Genomic DNA, 14,669 nt, shown 5'->3' on the forward strand with positions numbered 1-14,669 from the left:
GAAAATTTCAGTACTCCTCATATTTTTTTGGGGAGCGACCTTTGTCAACAGCGTAATTAGTTGTTCCGACCCGATTGGCGTTCGACCCTTCTGCGCCTGCTCAGATTGACTGCCACACCAAACTACTGCAGCCCCACTATTACAAACTGTCTCTGCATCATTTGCATTGCCTGCACAACAGAAATCACATGTACAGTATATCGTTATGAGGGATCTGCGAGCCATATGCAACCATCAAAACAGCCAGGTATGGATCGCAAGCCATCGGTTACATACAGACTCCTGCCATAGGGTATTGCCATTCAATTAGATTGTTCACTACCCATTGTTACAAAATAACTGAATCTGGTCTGAACCATTTACGGACTTAGTCACAAGATAAATGTCTGAAATCCTGCGAATTAGGAGTCAAACGAATCCAAATGTCACATGGTGTTGACAGTTGGGTTCTTTACATAATCATACATGAAAATAATTTTTGGAGTGATGCTACTCTGCTTCCTGGCTACAGTTGGGATACTCTTGGAAAGAAAAGAAAAAAAAAAGCACCATTCCTCGAGTCATAAGGCATGATTGTGTACACCACCTTCACTCTGACACCTCGTTGCATGCCTCCATGAATGTGATTCGGTTCAATATGGTGTGCAACACAAACATACTGCAAAGTGTGAGCCTCCCGACTTTTTTATATAACTATTATTACAACGACTGTAATGAAAAAAATGCAGTAGTAGTTCTCAGAGGAACTGTTAATGCACGACGTATTTCAGAGAAGGGTTTTAGTGGACCATTAATACGGACGTCTTAAAAGCACAGAAGACAATACACAGCCCAAATATGAAGATAGCAAAGAAAGTTTAGCACACTACCATTCGTAGGATAGAGTCATGTTTTGCGAGTTGTGAAGACAAGACCCAGCATGGTCGAGATACAAAACATCCGCGGCTTCGCAAAGGACCCTTGTTTACATCAGATGAGCTGTCCTTGCAATGCCTGTACAAAATTCTCTCCGCGCTTCTCTGGCCTGTCGCTCCAGTGTGTGGGTGTGGGTGCGTGCGTGTGAGTGGGTACCAGAGCGAACGGGTGAGTGAGAGAGAGAGAGAGAGAGAGAGAGACAGAGAGAGAGAGAGAAGAGAGAGAGAGAATTTCCATAACCACAATGGTAAAATATAACAAATGTTTTGAAATTTAATTAACCTGATCTTGAAAGTTGAGTCTGAATGTTTATTTTGTATTTTGCCACCAGCACAGTACCACGGTTTTGTCCAGTGTCGGTTCAAGGCAGTTTGGGGGAGGGGGCTGTGCCCTGTTTCCGCTATTCCTGGTCCTTCCTGTGGTGCACCTCCATACAGTTAACACACAGTACGATATGAACTCAGACTGCAACATCAGCAACTCATGCACCATAACACAGAGCACAACCTAGACTTACCATCCATCCATCCATCCATCCATCTATCCATCTTCCAAATTGCTTATCCTCACAAGGGTCACAAGAGTCCTGAAGCCTATCCCAGCCAACTCCGGGCGAAAGGTAGGTTACACCCCAAACTGGTCGCCATTCATCACCAGGCACATATCGACACCATCAATGAGTGGGAACAGAACCCATGCTGCCTTTGCCAAAGTCAGGCGATACACATGAGTGAGGATAATGGCAAACTACGTGTGGGATGCCTGCAGCGACGTCAGCACAGTCACCACACGTGAAAGTATAAAGAGGCCTTTGGTGTGTTGTTTTGTTCAAAACCCAAGCACAACATTACCATCCATATAGCAAGAGGGAATCAGAACCAACAAACTACTATTACAAAGTCCAGAAAATCATTCCGGTTAAAAAAAAAAATGTTGGTTAATATCATGAATCTATGTCAATGTCTAGCTTTCATTAATTTGCAGCTTTTGTCCCAGGTCAGTCATCAGAGTACAATATTGAAACAAATATAAACTGTAATTAATAAAAATGAATCAATTTTGACAGCACGTGTGCATGTGTGTGTGTGTGTCCTCTGACAAAACCCCTGCTTCGAGCATAAAGCATAAACCGATGGATGAGAAAATTGATAGATGAACATTCAAATGTATAACATCAATCTGTCTTCTAATTCCTATCTATTGCCTTCCAGTATCATATTGGCTTATTAAATGACCAACTTCCCAAACTTCAGGATTCGGTGAATTATGACTTGATATTCACATTACTTCGTTAATACGGTACAGAAGCTCTTGAAATGAGCTGAGTGGTAACAGTCACACTCCATGAACAGGTGAGTAATTTTCTGTTCTTTTCAGTCTAATTGAGAAAGAGAGACAGAGAAAACACACACAGCCATAATCCACAGAGCACACAGAACCCTTTCACAAGAGTTCTGGGAGAGACCTTTATTTGGCCATTCTACCCCCAGAGAAAGGAGGGTTTCAGCTTGGATTGGTTTGAGCTGGAAGATTAGATGAAACCAGAGTGTTTTAAACCTCTTCTGTGGCCATGGATTAGAGTAAGTCAGTCCCCTGTACTGCAAAATGAAAAAAGAAAAGGCTATGGGTGGATTGTTGATAGATTGTGCAAAGCCATTGACAGCTTCAAGCCCTGAAGGTATTATTCCAAGAAGCATTCAAAAGCAACAGAATCATTGGAAATATGCAAACTGAAAACCAGAAGGAGGCGAGAAGTTGAATGATATTGAAATGGGCAAAACTTATTTTCTGCTTAGTGAGCAACAGGTTGATCATTTTCGAGATGTTGAGTATTTGTCAAAACAGTTGTCTAACGTAATGCATGCAATACATCATGCCACATAAAACTAGATTCTACTTTCGGACCACTTCTGTCATTAGTCAATCAGTGCAAATTGAGTTATGAGCACCATAACTCCTGAGCAAGAGGAAGTGTGCAGGCCTGCAAGGACAGATTGCATAGCCGAGATCATCGTCAATTATTCTTCCCATCTCAGTTTACCCGAGGCTGGAGATGATACTTACGATGTCAGGTTGGACCCTTAAAGGGTCTGCGGAGCCACTGGTGTTGAGGTTCAGGGATTGGGATGTGTATAAATATTCACCCCCCAGGAATGTGTGTAAGGAAATCCCTGGAATGGCACTCTCCTTCACAAAGTCACACAGTCTGACACAGGTCATTTTACAGCTCATCATCGAATTAGAAGGCTATGGATCAGCTTGACTAGCAGCTGGACCACAGTCTGATACATTTAGACGGCCAAGCTGCATTTCAGCCAGTGGCATTGGCAATTTGGTATTAAAACATTCAACGTTGGCGTAGGAACAAGTCCAAGTAAGAAAGCGACACTGTGCTTCTATACTTCAGATATTTTATAATTTAACTATACTACAAATATGAGGCAGATGAGATGAAGTCATTTTTAAAGTAACTACAGTGATTGAAATGAAAATTGATTATTGGATATGACATGACTTTGTAATAAGACATGAATAATTACGATATTGTTTATAAATAGGTTACACAAATGGAAACACTGTCATTCAGGTGATGTGACCTTACTATCAAACATTGAATTTTTAAAAAATTCAAATTTTGAATATCTTAGCTTTTGATTTAAATATCGATCCATTTTCTGAACTGCTTATCCTCACGAGGGTCGTGGGAGTGCTAGAGCCAATCCCAGCTGTCATCGGGCAGGAGGCAGCCTGAACTATGGTTGCTGCAAAGTGCAAACACAAAAACGAAAGTGGAAACACAAAAACAAAAGGCGTGGTAGAGAGAGACAACAGTCACACTCAAAATCACAGCTAGGAGCAATTTAGGGTCTACAATTAATGCATGTTTTGGGGATGTGGGGGGAAACCGGAGGGCCCAGAGAAAACCCACACAGGCACGCGGAGAACCTGCAAGTTCCACACAGACAGCGGTGGGATTTGAACCCCGGTCCTAAGAAGAGGCCAGCGCTCCCCAGCTGCTCCACCGTCCCACCCTCAAACATGACATATTTTAGTACCACCTTGCAGCAAATTCTATTGGTGTGTCCGAGATATTGAAAAGTTACACCTTTGGGCGTATACATAAAAGAACATTAAAGGGCTACTGTCATGAAATGGATGATTTTTAGTAAGTTATTAATGAAAAAACGGCAGCCAATATGGGCCCATGTGTTTTTTCACCACAAAACATGAGTTTGACGTATACAGCTTTTTGTAACCCCCTTCCATGAAAATCCTCTCCAGGGATTTGTTTTCGAGAAGAAGCAGGAAGTGACGTAAGGACAGAGGCACCCCCAAGTGGACTCCTTTGTTTCCATTAGTTTTACCTCCGGGAAGGTCGCTCGTTGTTCCTTCGTGTTAGCCAAAATGCCAGCTTGTTGCATTGCTGGATATTGCTTGAACACTCAGGAGAATGGATTTAGCCTTCATAAGTTTGCAAGAGACCCGGTTCGTTGTGAAAAATGGATTGCACGGGTGCAGAGGACGAGGGCTTCGTGGGTTCCAAATAACAGGTAGGTGTGTATACAGCAACTAAAAAAATAATAGTTTGGGGCAGACCACGTCATCGGTCTCTCATAATGTAACAAAAGATTCGCGTGCGAAATATGTCGATGTGCGTGTCGGACGCCGTCGGGCTGCTGGGTTGCTACGCCAGCGAAGGCTGCGCTTCAGGCTCGCGGACGACGGCGGCTCCGAAGAACCCAGCCAAGAATGCCTCACTCAGCTGCGTGCGTGCAGTAAAGCGCACCGGCTCGACAGTGTTGTTCATCGCGTACTGTGGCGGCTATGAACAACACCCTAAAGCACCACGGCTCGGCTCCATCATATGCCACACCGGCTGGCTGCGATGAGCCGCGATGGCTCATCTCCGCCGCGGAACTGGATCGGACGGGGATGCGGTTTGGCCGTGATCGCATATCATCTGAATATGGCTCGAAACAATAGTGTAATATTGCCCGAGGGCTCGAAAAAAAAAAGTATAATATTTCCCCGATAACTTCATTCGGTTGAGTGGTGTTCTCCTTTTCTAAAAGAGCTTCCGTGTCAGAAGTTAGGGTGCTTAGCGTGTTTTCATTGACGAATGTCGGGGTGACGTCACGTACACAGGAGGCAGCTAATATGGTGACCACTTGGATGTCATAGAATGACACTTCTGCAACTTTGCCCATGGATGACGCACTCTCCGCTCACATTTATTTTTTGGTTTAGACATTGAAATGAATGTATTTTTCATTACAATATCTATTTTAGAATGTTTATAGGGATGACACTTGAGCTTTATCTTTTGAACAATTTCATTGACTGTACAATTGTGGACATTTTTTGTGAAAAATTCAAATATCTGGCTTTCCATATAAGGGGTACTGTCATTGCACATTTGTCATTCAGTTAAGAATGCATGGTATAGTGGTTTTCCACATGCTGTACAGAGAAACAAACATTTTTATAATGTATTTACATTTAATCATTATCAGTTTATTATTTGTGTAAAGAACAAATGCGGTTGAGTATAAAATTATGGTTTTTATATACAGTACATACAGTGAAGAAAATGAGTATTTGAACACACTGCTATATTGCAATTTCTCCCACTTAGAAATCATGGAGGGGTCTGAAATTTTCATCGCAGGTGCACGTCCACTGTGAGAGAGATAATCCAAAAAGAAAAATCCAGAAATCACAATGATTTTTTTTAACGATTTATTTGTGTGATACAGCTGCAAATAAGTATTTGAACACCTGAGAAAACCAGTGTTAATATTTAGTACAGTAGCCTTTGTTTGCAATTACAGAGGTCAAACTTATCCTGTAGTTGTTCACCAGGTTTGCACACACTGCAGGTGGGATTTTGTCTGGAGACTGGCTAGGCCCCGCCAGAACCTTGATATGCTTCTTATGGAGCCCATCCTTGGTTTTCCTGGCTGTGTGCTTCGAGTCATTGTAATGTTGAAAGACTCAGCCACGACACATCTTCAATGCTCTGACTGAGGGAAAGAGGTTGTTCCCCAAAATCTCACAATACATGGCCGCGGTCATCCTCTCCTTAATACAGTGCAGTCGTCCTGTCCCATATGCAGAAAAACATCCCCAAAAGCATATTATTATCACCCTGTTCTTCAAGTAGGGATGGTGTTCTTGGGATGGAACTCAGTCACTCACATTTAAAAAAATGTACTGGTGTGGCCAGTGATGCTCACAGATAAAGTTGCAAGTGTGATTAGGGATGGAATTTCAAGCCCCTTAAATTAATTTACTGGATTAATATAACATAACTGTAAATTAAAAAATAAAATAAACATAACTAAAATGGAAAAAAAATCTAACTAAAAATGATCATTTCCAATTTTAACTGATATTAGTAGAACATGATAATAATAATGATGGAAGATTGTTGTGTGGCCTTCCTGAAAGAGGTGAGACAGGCTCTTGGTGGACAGGAAGAGCTTCCAGAAGACGAATACTACTGCCAAGGTATTCAGAGAGGCAGGCAGGAGAGTACTTTGGGTGTCTTCTGGTAGGAAAGGGGAGAAGGAGTCTTGGGGGTGGAACCCCAAAATACAAGAAGTCATCCAAGGTAAGAGATTAGCGAAGAAGAAGTGGGACACGGAGCGGACTGAGGAGAGGCGTAAAGAATACATTGAGATGTGTTGTAGGGCAAAGGTAGAGGTGGCGAAGGCTGAACAAGTGGCATATGACGACATGTACTCCAGGTTGGATACAAAAGAAGGAGAAAAGGAGCTCTACTGGTTGGAACTCTAGAGGGATAGAGATGGGAAGGATGTGAAGGAAGTAAAGGTGATTAAGAATAGCGATGGAAATATGTTGACTTGTGCCAGTAGTGTCCTAAGTAGATGGAAAGAGTACTTTAAGAAGTTAATGAATGAAGAAAATGGGAGAGAAGGTTGAGTAGAGGAGGCAAGCGTGAATGATCGGGAAGTAGCAATGATTAGTAAGGGGAGGTTAGAAAGGCACTGAACAGGATGAAAAATGGAAAGACAGTTGGTCCTGATGACATACCAGTGGAGTTTGGAGAGTTGGTTGTGGGGTTTTTGACCAATTTATTCAATAGAATACTAGCGGGAGAGAAGATGCTAGAAGAATGGAGGAAAAGTGTGTTAGTCCCCATTTTAAGAACAAAGCCAATATTCAGAACTGTGGAAACTACAGAGGAATAAACATGATGAGCCACACAATGAAGTTACGGGAAAGAGTAATGGAGGCTAGACTCAGGACAGAAGTAAGCATCTGCGAGCAACAGTATGGTTTCATGCCTAGAAAGAGTACCACAGATGCACTATTTGCTTTGAGGATGCTCGTGGAAAAGTACAGAGAAGGTCAGAAGGAGTTAGATTGTATCTTTGTGGATCTAGAGAAAGCCTCTGACAGAGTACCAAGAGAGGAACTGTGGTACTGCATGCGCAAGTCTGGTGTAGTGGAGAAATATGTTAGAATAGTACAGGACATTTATGAGGGTAACAGAACTGCGGTGAGATGTGCCATTGGTGTGTCAGAAGAATTTAAGGTAGAGGTGGGACTGCATCAGGGTTCTGTGGTGAGACCCTTCCTGTTTGCGGTAGTAATCGATAGGCTGACAGATGAGGTTAGACTGGGATGCCTTTGGACCATGATGTTCGCAGATGATTCCGTGATCTGCAGTGAAAGCAGGGAGCAGGCGGAGAAACAATTAGAGGCACGCACTGGAAAGGAGTGGAATGAAGATTAGCTGTAATAAAACAGAATATATGTACGTGAATGAGAGGGGCGGAGGAGGACGAGTGAAACTCCAGGGAGAAGAGATAGCGAAGGTGGACGACTTCAAATACTTGGGGTCAACAATATCGCTGCGACTGCTGTAAATAGGAGCCCGGCTTGCTAGAATGCTCTTTTTATGTGCGTGTGCTCGATGTATTGGCCACACCTGAATCAAGTGACGAGGTGGATGATAGTCTTTTTTTCTTGGGGCCCATCGTTACACGATCAACCAAAACTGCCTCGCGATCGATGCATTGATCACTGCTGGTGGGATGGAATTTCCTTTGACATGGCTCATTATTTTGAAGACTTTCGCAGTACATGAAGCAGCTCGGAACATGTGCTTTTGGCATCACGTCCGTACATGATCAGAACTGTTAACTTGCATTTCCTGTTTCCGGGTGAATACTGATTGTTTAGGAGCAGGCTTGTTTTGTTAACGTTTATGAAATAAACACGTAAATTAATGTCAAGACTACACAAAATAAGTGACGTCTTTCAATATCTATTTTTTCTACTCGTAACAAATTTTACACGTGTTATCTGTGTCTCATCTGAGCACAAAACTTTCTCCCATGACTTCTCTTTACAATCCAAATGGTCATTGGCAAACTTAAGACGGGCCTTGACATGTGCTGGTTTAAGCAGGGGAACCTTCCATGCCATGCATGATTTCAAACCATGACGTCTTAGTGTATTACCAACAGTCACCTTGGAAACGGTGGTCCCAGCTCTTTTCAGGTCATTGACCAAGTCCTGTCGTGTAGTCCTGGGCTGATTCCTCACCTTTCTAAGGATCACTGAGACCCCACGAGGTGATATCTTGCATGGGGCTCCACTTCGATTGAGAATGACCGTCATGTTTAGCATCTGATTCAGGATAATACATGGATTGGAGGTGGACTTTTAAAGGCGGACTAACAGGTCTTTGAGGGTCAGAATTCTAGTTGGTAGACAGATGTTCAAATACTTATTTGCAGCTGTATCACACAAATCGTTAAATAAATCATACATTGAGATTTCTGGAGTTTTCATATTAGATTCTCTCTCTCACAGTGGACATGCACCTATGACAAAAATTTCAGACCCTCCCCCCCATGATTTCTAAGTGTAAGAACTTGCAATATAGCAGGGTGTTCAAATCCTCATTTTCTTCACTGTATTTATTATACATACATTTACATCTGCTTGGTCAAGAGTAAAACAGCCTGACGTGTTAAGAGTCAGTCAAAATGAACGTGAATATTTTCTTCAGTATGTGTTAAGGTGTAATTATTCTCATTGTTTACTCACATGCAGAGATCTTTTGCTTGCTCCAAAGATAACAGATAATACAACTTGCCTTTACATTTGAAAGCACATGTATGAGAATAAACGTGAGGTCTTGTATCATCTCGGTAACAGGAACTCTAAATTACGCTGATAAAGATAATCACATACACTGTAATATACTGTAACAAAGTGACCTTCATCCTGCCTCTCTCTGGATGTTTGTGTGTGTCTGTGTTGCGATATCACAATAGGGGGAGAGGATAGCTTGCGTTGGAGTATGTGTTGGATGAATATTGTATCATCTCGTGATTTTCAAACACTCCCTTTCCTCTTTTCACTGGGGAACTTTTCAGGTGTGAATGAAGAGTACTGGGAGAGCGAGGAGTGACTGGCCTCCCCATCGCAGTGAGAAGGAGGAGATAATCACACAACTTTAATAAATATAAAATATGCAAGGAAGGAAACGGTTTATACACAGCATTATCAGCATGGCTCTAACATCCTCCTTTGGAATAGTAATGAGGGAGGCAACCTAGAAACTTGGGTTAATACTCTTATCAACTTTTTTTCTTAACCCTCCTGTTTAACTTGATTTGGTTCCTTTGAAAGTGGCATTCTGTGTTAAATCCCTATTCTGTTATTGTACTTACATGGTGTGACACTATATATAAATATATATATATATATATATATATTTTTTTTTTTTTTTTTAGTTCCAGACTAGGGGATGGTACAGATGAATTGCTGTCAGTATTGGAGTACAGTATTTATCAGTTTTTCTAATTAGTCCAAATCCAAGATTTTGTTGGCCCGAGATATGCCGGCATGCCAAATTCAAGCAACTGATGTGGTCTCTTCTATCACTGGAAAACTATTAACAAAACTGAACAGAGTGTCCAAACAAAACAATAAATTTAGTGGAAAATGTGGTCAATGATCTCCTCTGTTAAATGTCACTTTTTGAAATCAAAAGTCAAATTTTTTAGTTAAATTGACAGGTACTAAATGGGCTTTGTCATAAAAATAATATGCGCAAATATTTCCATGTTGTATTTTGCATCTTTCCAGACAAAGGCATTATGTACTGTACATAAAAACTGGAAAACACCAAGCACCTGATGTACTAAGAACAAGTGCTGTGCATGATCTGCTAAGATTGATCTTTTCCTGTGATCTTATGAAAATAGATTGCTCACACAGTTGGCAACAAGTGATGGAAACCAGCACTGATTTTCATTGAACATTTAAGGGAGTGCCGCAAATGCAAAAATAATTTGAAGTAATGGAATTGTAAGTGTTCGTGGAAGAAGTAAACAAACATATCACTGTGTTGCATAAAAATGAAATTGATTGTGCCAATAATTTGGGGGAAGCTAGTAACCGCACAAAAAGCCATGTTCGTTTGATTCAACTCATCTCGAGTGCATAGCAAGTAGATGCATCTTGCCATCTTGTGCAACATTGCTTTTAAAAATTTGAGACAGCACACCTGAAAGACTGCTCTGGAGGAGGCCAGCACTGTCACTGTGCACTAAAATGACCCATTCACATGTAAGGAAATGTTGAAATAAATTGTGCCAGATTTGTGTTTTTTGTATGATTGCTTTATTTCTGGAATTTTAAAAATGTTTAGACAATAACAAAAGATCTGTTTTCCACATCTCTTCATTTTGGCCTTGCGTCCACCTCTGCCAAATAACGATCATCAATACATACAGCATTGTGTGAGTTTGCACCTACCATTTAGGTGTAGTATTTAATGCTGCAATATCAACCACCAACATTTACTATATTTCAGGTTTGATAACTCAGCATCAACCATCTTCTCCTCCCAGTACGTGCAAAATCAAGTGCACAGCACTTTTGTCTATTTGTCAGATACAACACCAGGTGCACCTGGTTTTTGCATGAGCAATCAAGTTTGTGTCAATCTTTGCATGCACAATGCAACCCCAGGTGTTGTTTTTGTCATTTATTCCTTGCATAAAAAAAGCCACAGAGATCATATGCACAGAATGCAGTACGTAAGGTCTTCAGACCTAGAGTTGAGATCTCATATTTCCAAAACACTGAGTCACCTCGTAATGATGAATGTACAGTATTTCAGCTTACAGTTAAGACAAAGAAATGACTGAACTTATGTAGCAGCCTGTTCTGGTTCATTTCACACTGGCTTCAGGCAGAAGGGGAGAATCAAGGCAAAATCGGCCAGATTATCTGTGTACACCCGACTTTTACACCACATGCCTGTTGCTACGACTCTCTCACATACACAAGGCGGCTCTCAACGAATAAGAAATGGGGAGAGCCAGCAGTGATCTCCAGACATGGCTCTGCACTGCAGAGTGTGTGATTGTGATTAATTTACAAGCAACTTGTCCCATCCCATAAAGATTGTATTGTAAACAAGCGGGACAGAATCAATCAGAGAGGCAATGACAGCAGCCAGGGGGCGATTGCTGCTTGCAGTCCATCTGCATCACATAACAGCACAAGCTTGCATCTTAGCCACTGTGTATTCTTACAATGTGCGACTGCAGAGGACCAATCCCCGTGACATTTATTCTTTTCTGAGAAACCAAAGAGTGAGTAATGGTGATCCCCCTCCATGTACGGGCCCGAGACGGCCAGTTGAGGGAGAATTTGCACTGAAGCCATGACACAGCAGGTCTGAGCAAACAAACACACAATGTTTAGCAGCCTGTCTGCAGAATGGTGCCAATATGTCCAATCCTAATCTGTTTATTAATAACCAAACTGTATCATTTTCCAAATTATTAAGCATCTGCTATCATTAATCTACCGCTAAATACGCAACGAATCATTCACAAGGGATATTTGTTTGTTTGCTGTTTTAACTTATTTTATACCAACCATACATTATTCCAATCATGTAAAGACTGTGATTAGTTTCTTCTTAAAAAGCTCAACCGAGTCCAAGTCTCACTGAGGCTGGATCGGCTATGCATTATTTTTGCATCTGGTTCACCCTACTGATGACAGTGATGGATGATAAGTTAAGAGATCCCCAACAATGCACACTCCAAATGTCATCCATCCCACAGTTGTTGAAGCATTCCATGGAAAGCTCCCATGATAAACCCTGCCAGACTGTACCCAAATTTCTGGCACCCTGGCAAACTTAAACGGCTCCCTTGTATCAAGATAGTCATCCAGAGAAAGTTTAAATAAATTCCCCAACAGTATTTGTGTAATTTATATTTCAAAACATTGTAGTGATAAAAATCTTCGCTCTCGAAGGCCTTGCTCATATAAAACAGCTTTGACAGACTGGCAATATAATGTCTGAAGCAGTAATTATCTTTTTACACCAAGTACGGTACTGCCATTCACCCATTCATTCATTCTCTACACCGCTTATCCTCACTGGGGTCGCAGGAGTACTGGAGCTGATCCCAACTATCTGCGGGTAGGAAGCGGGGTACCCCTGAACTGGTTGCCAGGCAATCGCAGGGAACACAAAAATAAACAACCATTTGCACTCACATGCATATCTACGGCCAATTTAGACTCTTCAATCGGCCTACTATGCATGTTTTTGGAACGGGCATGGAAATTGGAGTACCTCGAGAGGCAGGGGAAGAACTGGATTTGAACCCAGAGCCTGGTTTTAATCCGGGTCCCTCAGAATTGTGAAAGCGGATATACTAACCATTCCTCACCATGCCGAACCCAAATATTAACTTGAAGGGGAAAAAAAAGAATTAAAAAGACTCAAAAAGCATTACCATACTGACCAACTTTTAAATGCAGTCACAAAAAAAGCCCGTGTTCATTAAAAAAGAAGTACTGGTATATTTATTTTGGAAAACCACTGTAATCTTCATTCTGCAGTTTGAACACTAACACTACTTCTAATATATAAATAATAATAATAATAAAATGAAAATAAAAAAATAAAAAAATATATACATATATATATATATATATATATACATATATTGGCTGATTTGCTGCCGATCAGATCAAGGTATACATCGCCTCTCATCCAAAGTCAGGTGGGATAAGATCCAGCACGGCCACGACCCTAGTGATGATAAGCTGTACAGAAAATGGATGGGTATATCAATTAGAAATGTGTTGCACACGAAAGTGAAAAAATGCATTTATTTTTGTTACAGCAGTTAAAGATTAAATGCAAAGTTAGTGAAAAGTCAAATACAACTGAATTGTATTTCAACAGGAAAAAAAGGTGCATGCCAGAAAAAAAACACACTCCAATGGATTTTGTTAGTTTAATGATTAATCTAATATGATTGATTATATTTCACGTTATTTTTGGTTTGTTTCATTCAGTGATGGTTTTGCGTACCACCATAAGGAGCCCACATACCACTTGTGATACTTGTACCACACTTTAAGAATCACTGCAGCATCTTAATCTCAGTTGTTTGTTAGACTAATTCATGTGTGGGCGGTTTTTGAAAATAATGGCATTGAAGGAATCTTGCTATGATTCAGTAATATTGCATCATAATCTATGTGCCATGCAAAAAATACAAAATAATGCTGGTTGTGTTGATGCAATGAGAATAAAGACAACCCGGGGACTACGGTTTGGTCCACACATCAGTTTGATATTCTTAAAGGTCAAGTGTCATGAAATGGATGATTTTTAGTACGTTATTAATGAAAAAACATCAGCCAATATGGGCCCATGCGTTTTTTCACCACAAAACATAATTTTTACGAATACAGCTTTTTGTAACTCCCGCCATGAAAATCCTCTCGAGGGATTTGTTTTCGATAAAAAGCAGGACGTGACGTAAAGGATAGCGGCGCAGTAATGCGCCCCGGCTCGATAGTGTTCATCGTGTACTGCGTACTGCGGAGGCTGTGAACAACCCTCTAAACGCAGCACGCCTCGGCTCCATTATATGCCACCACGGCGCCAAAAATCAGCCACACTGGCTGAGGCGCCACGTTCGGCGGTCACAGCTTCTGCGAAGGCTGCGCGTTGGGCTTTGCGGACGGGGGCGGCTCTGAAAAACCCAGCCGAGAATGCGTCACTCAGCTGCGTGCCCACAGTAAAGCGCACCGGCTGACTGTGTTGTTCATCGCACTGCGGCGTCTATGAACACCCCCCTAAAGCAGCACACCAGCCGGCTGCGATGAGCCGCTATGGCTCATCGCAGCCGCGGAAGTGGATCAGACGGCGATGCGGTTAGGCCGTGATCGCATATCATCTGAATATGGCTCGAAACAATAGTGTAATATTGCCCTGAGGGCTCGAAACAATCGTGTGATATTGCCCGGTAACTTCACTCGGTTGCGTGGTGTTGTTCTTTTCGAAAAGAGCTTCCGTGTCAGAAGGGACGTGTTCGTCTCCCACAGTTAGGGTGCACCGCGTGTTTTCATTGGCGAATGTCCAGGTGACGTCACTTACAGAGGATGCAGCCAATATGGCGACCACTTGGATATCGTAGAATGACACTTCTCCAAATTTGCGCATGGATGACGAGCTCTCCGCTCACATTTATTTTTTTGTATGGACATTGAAGTGAATAATGATATATGTATTTTTCATCTATTTTAAAATGTTTATAGGGATGACACTTGGGCTTTAACTAAATCTCTGTTCAGAAGTAATAAAACAACTTCACAAGTGCCAGATAGGTAAGGCTGGCATCCGAATTGCTTGGACAGAGATATCTTGGGATCAAAACGGC

General features: G+C 41.6%; 1 protein-coding gene across 4 annotated transcripts in view; it reads right to left on the reverse strand.

The window, feature by feature from the left end:
* Nucleotides 1–1,008, reverse strand: part of gnb1l (guanine nucleotide binding protein (G protein), beta polypeptide 1-like) — a 65,146-nt gene extending 64,138 nt beyond the window's left edge. For all 4 annotated transcript variants that reach the window (XR_009794698.1, XM_061817774.1, XM_061817772.1 and 1 more), the window contains exon 1: nucleotides 870–1,008. The gene's annotated coding sequence lies outside the window, so the exon portion shown is untranslated. The remainder of the gene's footprint in view (nucleotides 1–869) is intronic.
* Between the last annotated feature and the right edge of the window lie 13,661 nt (nucleotides 1,009–14,669).

Source organism: Syngnathoides biaculeatus, chromosome 4 (assembly GCF_019802595.1).
Source record: "Syngnathoides biaculeatus isolate LvHL_M chromosome 4, ASM1980259v1, whole genome shotgun sequence".
Classification (NCBI taxonomy): domain Eukaryota; kingdom Metazoa; phylum Chordata; class Actinopteri; order Syngnathiformes; family Syngnathidae; genus Syngnathoides; species Syngnathoides biaculeatus.